The sequence below is a fragment of the Oxyura jamaicensis genome, chromosome 1 (genome assembly GCF_011077185.1).
Source record: "Oxyura jamaicensis isolate SHBP4307 breed ruddy duck chromosome 1, BPBGC_Ojam_1.0, whole genome shotgun sequence".
NCBI classification, from domain to species: domain Eukaryota; kingdom Metazoa; phylum Chordata; class Aves; order Anseriformes; family Anatidae; genus Oxyura; species Oxyura jamaicensis.
Window position 1 is genome coordinate 154,678,894 of NC_048893.1, and position 10,617 is coordinate 154,689,510.

Here is a 10,617-nt window from a genome sequence, read left to right on the forward strand (position 1 = left end):
GATTCTGAATGTGTTGAATAATCCTCCAAAAAATAAGAATGGGATTTTTCTGCTTCTGAAGTGAACGATGTGAAGTAGAATGAAATAAAATAAAATAATAAAATAAAATAATAAAGCTGTTTTGTCCAGAAAGAGAATAAATGAACGTTATATAGAAAAATAAGGTGAAATATGGAATACTGAACAAAGAAACTTCTCTGTATTTTTGTTATTTATACTCAGTATTACTGCAGGAATACAAAATATATTTTCCTAAATAAAAATTACTATTTCACTTTGCTCCAAGTACTCCTTACTGAGACAGAGTCTTCTATTTGCAGTCATTGCCACTCTTTCCTTTATGAAGTTTTAATGAATATAAGAATTGGAATCATTGCTTCTTTGTGAATTGCAGACATTATTTGGATTTGAACATACTGTCAATAAATGTAATATGATGAATGAACCATTTAGAGAAGCGTTATGGGTGCAGGTAAATTAACATGAAAATTAAGCAGAAAAATATTGTCATACAGTTAACACATAAGTTTTAAATATCAGTGCAAACTTTATTGAGCTCGCTGTTGAGCCATCCACAGTGTATATTATATGCTATGGTAGATACAGTACAGAATATCTAGCCTTTATGAAGTTATCAAGTATTTTTGATTTTTTTTTTCTTTAATAAAAGCTCAAGATAGTACAGTTTGGTTAAGATGATATTACATATCTTATGAACCCTGCAAATATTTTCTGAACATTCTGTACACTCATTAGTAACATATTTCCTTACCTAGTGCTTTACAGTGTTTTGAAATGTCTGTGCTGAATTAGCCTTGGTTAACAGCCCAACATGTACCCAGCTGCTTCCTTACTCCCCTCCCGTTGGTGGGATGGGGGAAGAAACTAAGATGAGAAATCTCATTGGTTAAGCTTAACACATTTAAATAAGCTTGCTCACTAATTTCCATTGTGGACAAAACAGAGCTAACACGGGGAAAATTATTTGAATTTATTATCCATTAAAACAGATCCAGATAGTGAGAAACAAAGACAAACATTTGAACAAAAAATTTCCCCCTTTCTCAGGTTCAATTTCACTCCTCCACTCCTGGCTACCTCTCCCTGAGCAGCCCAGAGGGTTGAGGAGGATTACAGTCTTTATGTAGAGGTTTCTATCTGCTGCTTCTTTCTTCTCATACTTTTCTTCTGGTCTAGTCTAAGTTCTCCATGGGCAGCATTTTCTTCATGAAATATCCATCTGCACTGACATTGGTCCTCCACAGACTGCAGATTGGATAGATGCTTCAGTGCTCTAGAGCACTTCCTCCTCTTCCTCTGACTTTAGTGTTCCCTCTGTTGTTTTCTACCATTTTCTGTTGCCTCCTCCTCACTCTGTCTGGCAATTTTTGCCCTTTCTTAAACGTATTTGCCCAGAAGTGCCATACACTTGGCAGATGGACTCAGATTCGGCTTGTGGTTGGTCAACTGTGGAGCTGGCTAGAACCAGCTGTGTCTTACACATGGAAGCTTCTGACTTCTTCCCACAAAACCTACCCTTTCAGTTCTCAAACCACCGCCCCCCTCCCCCCCCCCCCCCCCCAACTAGTGAAATCCTTGCCACCTGTGTCTATTTTGATGTGTTACAACGTGATTTGAAGTATTTATTGCAAAAGGTCTCTGGCCATTGACAATTCCTGCATCATTGAATCATGGGATCATATAGATTGGAAAAGAATTTCAAGATAATCAAGTCCAACTGTCAGCGTGACCTACCAAATTCCATTACTAAATCATTTTTCCTAGTGCCATATCCACATGTCTCTTAAAAACCTCCATGGATAGAGGCTCCACCACCTTCTTGGGCAGCCCATTCCAATGCTTGACTGTTCTCTCTATGACACATTTTTTTCCTATAGTCTAATCTAAACTTTGTCTGATGTAACTTGAGACTGTTCCCTCACATCCTATCACTTGTCACCTAAGAAACTGACACCCTCTTTGCTGCAACCTCCTTCTTAGGTAGTTCTAGAGAGAAATGAGGTCTTCCCACAGCCTCTTTCTTGAGACTAAACTGGACAAAAGGTCTCTCCTCAGCTGCTCCTTATAAGCCTTATTTTCTAGTCCCTTCATCAGCTTTGGTGCTCTTCTCTGAACACAACTGAACAACTCAATATCCTTCTTGTCATCTTCAGGAATCAAAAGAGCATCAACTGGCACATATAAAAATGTGTTAAAGACATTTTAATGTTTTTTTCAGTTAATTTCCACTACTGAGAAGTTGTTCAGTATCAACTGTTTAGTCCTCCCAGACTGTGTAATATGTTAGTCATGTATTTCCATTAGATTACAAACATTAGAGGAAAATGTGTATTTTTCTGTTAAGCAGTTTTCAACATATTTCCTAAATATTTCTATTTCGAAGTCATGTTCCTATGCTTTTCTGTTTTATGGTCTCTGGAAATTTTCTGAATAATAATGCACCTTTAATTAAAAGCAAGATAGGCTTTTGTTTGCTTCCCCACTTGTTTGTTTTTCCTCTGCAAAGGGAGAAGTGAGATTCTTCTGTTAGCTGGAGCAGTAAACCTGTATTTGGACCTGAGAACATTACAGCACATGCTTTGAATGATGGAACTACTCATACTCATAGAATCAAAGAATGGCTTGCTTTGGAAGGGACCTTAAAGATCATCTACTTCTGACCCCCCCTGCCATAGGCAGGGACACCTCCCACTAGATCAGGTTGCGCAAAGCCCCATCCAGCCTGGCCTTTAAGACTTTCAGGGACAGGATATTTCAGGGACCTTCACTGGACAACCTGTTCCCATGCCTCACTGCCCTCTAAGTAAATAATTTCTTCCTTATATGTAATCTAAACCTACCTTCTTTTAGTTTAAAGCCGTTACTCCTTGTCCTATCACTCCACTCCCTGACAAAGAATCCCTCCCCAGCTTTCCTGCAGGCCCCCTTTAGGTACTGGTAGGCTGCTATAAGGTGTCCACAGAGCCTTCTCTTCTCCAGACTGAACAACCCCAACTCTCTCAGCCTGTCTTCATATGAAAGCTGCTCCGGCCACTTGATCACCTTCATGGCCTTCCTCTGGACTCATTCTAATACATGAATGACCTTCTTGTGCTCCAGATCTGAACGCAATACTCCAGGTGGGGTCTCATGAGAGCAGAGGGAGAGAATCACTTCCTTCAACCTGCTGGCCATGCTTCTTTTGATGCAGCCCATCATATGGTTGGCTTTCTGGTCTGCAAGTGAATATTGCCAGCTCACATTGAGATTCTAATCCACCAGCACCTCCAGGTCCTTTTCCTCAGGGCCATTCTCAATCCACTCTCCACTCAGCCTGTATTTGTGCTTGGGATTGCCCCAGCCTAGATGCAGAGCCTTGCATTTACTCAGTTAAATCCGAATATAAGCAAAGTGGAAATGACTTTAACACATAGTTTAAATGTGCAGGAAGAAGCATGCAGTGTTTTTCAGAATGTAAATGAAAAACAAATACATTTTTAGAAATGTAAAACCTTTGCATATTTAGAATTTATTAGATGATAAATGTTTGACTTTTTATTTCATATGACATGGTCTACTTTTGCAAAACAATAAGTACACCAGAGTGTTAATATATATTTATATTTCTTGTTCTGTTTGGTTTGTTCTCTAGTAAAAGGATTTTATGAACTATATAATGCATAATGCTGAGTTATCACTTTATCGTCTTTCCTTAACAACATCTTTTGGAATTAAAATGGCACTTGTTAGTCTGGTTTCAGAAGTCACTACTGTGAATGATAAATGTCTATTCCTAATACACAGAAAACGTCATTATATGACTGGCATCTTGCTGTTATAGGAAATAATGAGGGACAATAATTGAAAAATGAAGATAGTATGATATCTATTAAAAAAAAAAAAAACAAACAACAAAAGTGTTAGCTGAATTGCTGTACACTATCATTGATAGTATCAATTTAGAATGATGAACTGAAATGGTTTTCAGAATTTTATATTTTACTTACAGAAAGACATTTTGTTACAAACGAACATACTGCTAAGTGGTATAGATCACAAAGTAGCATTTGAAATATTGAGAATAAAGAGAAAAAAAAAATTTCTTTTTGTAATCAAAAAAAAAAAATTCAAGCTCCTTGGTTACATATTGAAACAACTAATAAGAAATGCTGGTCTTCCTGTCTAAAGACAAATCAGTGCACTTATCTGCTTGATTTTGTTCTCATATGATCCTACAGAAGATCAAATACTCTGTCATCTCTCTGTGAAGGATATAAAAACATGCAAAAATAAGTTTCAGTGTATGAAGATTGCAATATTGTGAAAAATCCTGAACATTGTCAAATAATGAGATCAGTGACACTTGACTGGTGCATCTTGTGACCACTTCAGAAAGCAATACAGACAAAAAATTGTTTCCTTTCTTGGCTGAGACCTCCAAACATATCCTGTAAAATTTTACACTCTCTGATATTCTCTTTTGCCCCACCTTTGCACATATATAACGTGAATCCTTACTCTCATGCTGCAAAGAGCTTTTTAGCAAATATTGTGAGTGAAGTGCTCAAACAATCAAAAGTATCTGGGAAATTGTGTGCAAATACTGTCTAGTAAGTGTCAACTAACTTGTGTGGATGTGATCAATATCCACTAGAAAACTAAATATAAAAACTATAACTACACTATACTAGTTGGACTGAACAAGTCAAATCTGTTAGGCAATCACAAAAAAAGTGTAAACACAGTAACTGTAATATCGTTAGAAGAATGCCTTAACATAGGGATTCTATTTTCTATATTGTGCCAGGTTTTTATGAATAATATTTACGACATATTGACTTACAGTTTACTTTGAAATCATGTGATTTAGAAAGATATCACAGGTTCTTTGAAAGCGTTACATAAATCACAGAGAGATGAAGGACAAGGAAACAGCACAACTGCCTGTAGTAGTGGGTTTATGTGGCAAGGTTTTGGTAATAGGGGGTCATAGGGGTGGCTTCTGTGAGAAGGATCTAGAAGCTGTCCCATGTTTGGTAAGGGCCCCGCTGCTGACCAGAGCTGAGCCAATAAGTGATGTTGTTTGCGCCTCTGTGAGAGCATATTTAAGACAGGGAAAAAAATGCTGCACCACACAGCAGCTGGAAGAGTGAGAGGAGTGAGGAACAGCCTTGGAGGTGCCAAGGTCAGCAAAGAAGGAGGGGGAGAGGTGCTCCAGGTGCCAGAGCAGAAAACCCCTGCAGCCTGTGGTGAGGACCATGGTGAAGCAGGATGTCCCCCTGCAGCCCATGGAGTATCACGGTGGAGCAGGGTTCCACACTGCAGCCTGTGGAGGAGACCACGGTGGAGCAGGTGGACCTGCACTGACGGAGACTGCGGCCTGTGGAAGACCCCTGCTGGAGCAGATTCTGGGCCGGACATGTAGCCCATGGAGAGGAGACCATACAGGAGCAGGTGACATGTCAGGAGCTGCTGCCCGTGGGGGACCCAGGTTGGAGCAGTGTGCTTCCGAGGGATGGACCCCGTGGTACGGACCCATATCTGGAGCAGTTCTTGAAGAGCTGCTGCCTATGGGAAGCCCACGCCGGATCAGTTCAGCAAGGACTGCATCCCGTGGGAGGGACCCCACAGCACAGGGGACGAGAGTGACCGAGAAGGAGTGGCAGAGAAGATTTTCTATAGACTGACCATAACCCGCATTCCCCCGTTCCCCTGCGCCGCTCAGGGGGAGGAGGTGGAAGAGGGTGGATGGTGGGGGGCAAGGTGCTTTTGGTTTCTTTCCTTTGTTTCTCACTTCTCTATCTCATTAGTAATAGGCAATAAACCTTACTATCTCCCTATGCTGAGTCTGTTTTGCCCATCACAATAATTACTGCGTGATCTCCTTGTCCTTACCTCAACCCTTGAGCTGCTTTCATTGTATTTTCTCCCTGTTCCTCTTTGAGGAGGGGGAGTGAGAGAGTGGTTGTGGTGGAGCTCGGTCGCCCACCCGAGCAAAACCATCACACTTCTAACCGCAGGTAGCGGTGCAAATCTCCCACTGCATCTTAGAATCATAGAATGGTTTCGATTTGAAGATCATCTTAAAGATCATCTAGTTACAACATCCTGCTGTGGACATGGACAGCTTCCACTAGATCAGGTTGATGAAAGCCCCATCCAACCTGGCCTCGAGCACTTCCAGCAGTGGTATATCCACAGCTTCTCTAGGCAACCTGTGCCTCACTACCCTCTGGGCAAAGAATTTCTTCCTGTTGCTGTAGTGGGTTTATGTGACAAGGTTTTGGTAGCAGGGGGCCATAGGGGTGGCTTCTGTGAGAAGGATCTAGAAGCTGCCCCATGTTTGGTAAGGGCCACACTGCTGACCAGAGCTGAGCCAATAAGTGATGTTGTTTGCGCCTCTGTGAGAGCAGATTTAAGACGGAAAAAAAAAAATGCTGCGCCACACAGCAGCTGGGAGAGTGAGAGGAGTGAGGAACAGCCTTGCAGGCACCAAGGTCAGCAGAGAAGGAGGGGGAGAGGTGCTCCAGGCGCCGGAGCAGAAGTCCCCTGAGGCCTGTGGTGAGGACCATGGTGAAGCAGGCTGTCCCCCTGCAGCCCATGGAGTGCCACGGGGGAGCAGGGTTCCACGCTGCAGCCCGTGGAAGAGACCACAGTGGAGCAGGTGGCCCTGCACCGACGGAGACTGCGGCCTGTGGAAGACCCCTGCCAGAGCAGATTCTGGGCCGGACCTGCAGCCCGTGGAGAGGAGACCACGCAGGAGCAGGTGACCTGGCAGGAGCTGCTGCCCGTGGGGGACCCAGGTTGGAGCAGTTTGCTCCCGAGGGATGGACCCCATGGTACGGACCCATATCTGGAGCAGTTCTTGAAGAGCTGCTGCCTGTGGGCAGCCCACGCTGGATCAGTTCAGCAAGGACTGCATCCCGTGGGTGGGACCCCACAGCACAAGGGACGAGAGTGACCAAGAAGGAGCGGCAGAGAAGAATTTCTATAGACTGACCATAGCCCCCATTCCCCCGTTCCCCTGCGCCGCTCGGGGGGAGGAGATGGAAGACGGGGGATGGGGGGGGAAGGTGCTTTTGGTTTCTTTCCTTTGTTTCTCACTTCTCTAGCTCATTCGTAATAGGCAATAAATCTTACTATCTCCCTATGCTGAGTCTGTTTTGCCCATCACAATAATTACTGCGCAATCTCCTCGTCCTTATCTCAACCCTTGAGCCCCTTTCATCGTATTTTCTCCCTGTTCCTCTTTGAGGAGGGGGAGTGAGAGAGCGGTTGTGGTGGAGCTCGGTCACCCACCCGAGCGAAACCATCACAGTTGCCTAATCTAAACCTACTGTCTTTCACTTTTTAACCATTACCCCTTGTCCTACCACTGCAGGCCCTGATAAAAAATCTATTTTTTGTCTTTTTTATAAGCCTCTTTTCAATTATTGAAAGGCTGGAATAAGGTCTCCATGGAACCTTGTCTTCTCCTGCTGAACAACCCCAACCCTCTCACTGACTGCTTCAGCTGCACAGTATAATATAACTAACAGTTCAATTAATTTTGTTAATTTCTTACTGTATTGTGTTTATGTGGCAAGGTTTTAGTAGTGGGGGGCTGTGGGGGTGAGGCAGAAATGTGAAGAAGTGAACAAGCAGCTTTATGGGGCTTAACTGCCTATTGCTAATCCACAATCACTATAAAGCACAGTGAACATATTTTAGTTATATTTTGTTTCCTTGATTTCTTTTGAACAACTGACTTTAAATTGCTTTTTGTGATTATGACAGTAGAATTCACTAAAACATCCTGTAAAGGTGTATTACGATATCATACCAGTGTTATCATAAATATTAGTACTGGACTTTTTACTTTACTCCTGTTGATCCATATGCCATAATTTGTTTTATATTCATAAACTAATTAATCTAATACTATCCATAATGTAACTGTGCTCCTTTTACAAGCTTTTTCAGGCAGATTCCAGTTGTTTCCAGCCATATGATTTACTTCTTCTTACGCTCCACTGATAACTTTTTGAAGTTATGTAAAATCTACACAAGCCAAAAGAGGGTCAGGGACACATAAAAAAGGGTTATGTCCCAATCCAAATCCTGATTTATTTCATATATTATGAAATGCCAGGAGAAAGTTAGATGATTATATTGAAATCTGCAAGGCACAGACTTCTCTAGCCTTAATAAACCTTGTTCATGCATGCTTGCTAATATTATCACAAATTTTAAGGTCTTTGCAATGTTTTGCTCAAAAAAAAAAAACATATTATTTACTTTGAAAAGAACCTTTGGAGGTAATTTTTTCTAAGCTCCATTTCAAAACCAAGACAATATAAAAGTTATATTGGGCTGCTTAGTGTTTTGTGCAGTCAAATACTCTATACACGGTCTCATAAATGCTCAGTAGAAAAGAATTACTACTTCCCCTGATCCACATATTGACCTAATCCAGTATGCAGCATTACCATGAAGAATGATGATTGATGGCCAACTTGTAAACTGGGACCACACGGTCTTTTTTTGCAAAGAAGTTATCTATTCCACCAGTACCCAGATTCTTTATATGTGAGGTTTTCTATCCCATATGCAGTACTTTATACCTTGTCTTTTTAGAACTTCAGCAGGTTCCTGTAGTTCCAGCACTTAGGCTTCCTGGGATCCCTCTATTCAGAGGTGTTATTCAACACCCTTTTCCTCCAGTGCATCAGGAATATTCCACACCACTTCCACAATGTGATGTCAGCCACAAACTTGTCAAGGGTGTTGTTCATTCCATTGATGAGATTAATGATGAGGACTTCAAACAGTTCTTGTGCCATTATTAACTTCTGAGAGTAAAACAGCAAAAGCTGCTAAACGGTTTCTAGTTAGACTTCAAAATGCTTACCAATACATCTGGACACCAACAGTGCAGTAGGACATCCATCCAGTCTATATCTCCTCAATCTCCTACAAGGGATGCTGTAAGACACAATAGCTAAAGCCTCAATGAAGGCAAAGTAAATGACATCCAATGCTCTGCCTTCATCCATGGATCCAGTGACCTGGGAAGTGTGAGAAGAGACCTTGCCAGTAAAGACTCAAGCAAGGAGGACATTAAGTAGCTTGGCCTTTTTGTGTTCTTTTTGTTCCACCCATTCTATCCAACAGTGTGTTAACATTATTCTTTGCTTTTATTTTGGAGTTAATGTATATAGAAGCTATTCTTGCTTCCTATCACATCTCCTGTGAGTTTCAACTGCCTTCCTAATACCATCCTTGTAGATCCAGAGACACTAGTTTAGTCTTCTTTGATAGCTTCCAATTTCCATTAATTTCCTTTATAATTGTAAGCTGTGTTAGGAATTCCTTGTTTGGTTAGCTGTCCTCCTGAAATCACTGATTGTTTTGTTGCACATCAGAATCAACCATTCTTGTGAAGCATGGATACTGACATTGAAAATCAGTTCATTGAAAACAGTTCTGCTGAGCAACTTTGGCTTTCAAAATAGCCTACTACAAGATTCTGCCTATTTTGTCCCTGAACAAACTAAAATCTACACTGCTGAAGGTCATGGTTTATTTTGCTACTTTTTTTACTCACTTTCCTAAAGTTCTTAGGTCTCACTATCTTGGGATAACTGCAGTTGAAGCTGCCATCAAATATCACATCAGTAGCAGGTTCAGCAAACTGTTTCTTCTTGCTAACTTATTCCAGAATTTACTGCAGAATATTGTCCTCAGTCCCTTATGGAGATGTCCTGGCATTTTGCATACCAATATGTTGTCTTTCTGGCACGTGCCCAAGTGGTTAGGGTCCCCTGTGAGAACCACCATTTGCAACTGGGAGACTTCTATCAGTTGTTTAAAGAGGACTTAACTGTTTCTTCCCTTTGATTGGGCTCTCTGTACAAACATTCATGTCTCCCTTTTGAATGTCCTCTCTGATACCAACCCACATGATTGCATAAGTTTGTTTCTATAATAGCAGAGCTTAACACACACCCAAAGGAAAAAAAATCTAGCACAAAAAACATAAATTAAGCATTCTACTGTAAAGATGTATTGGGTTTACATGGCAAGGTTTTGGTAGAGGGGTTGCAGGGGTGGCCTTAGTGATAAGAATCCAGAAGCTGCCCCATGATAGAAAAGGGCCAGTTTCAGCCAGTTCCAAAGGAACCCACTGCTGCCCAGAGCCAAGACAATAAGTAACACTGTTTGCGCCTCTGTGAGAGCAGATTTAAGAAAGGGAAAAAAAAAAAAAAAAAAACCTGCTGAGGAACAGAAGCTGGGAGAGTGAGGAGTGATAAATAGCCCTGCAGACACCAAGGTTAATGAAGAAGGAGGGGGAGCAGGTGCTCCAGGTGCCATAGCAGAAGTTCCCCTGCAGCCTGTGCAGAGGCCCATGGTGGTGCAGGCTGTCTCCTTGCAGTCCTAGGTGTACCATGGTGGAGCAGATCTCCACTCTGCAGCCCATGGAGGAGCCCACAGTAGAACATATGCATCTTACCTGAAGGACACTGTGGCCTGTGGAGAACCCCTGCCGGAGCAGTCTCTGGGCTGGACCTTTAGCCCATGGACAGGAGACCTCGCAGGAGTAGGTGACCTGGCAGGAGCTATTGCCCATGGGGGACC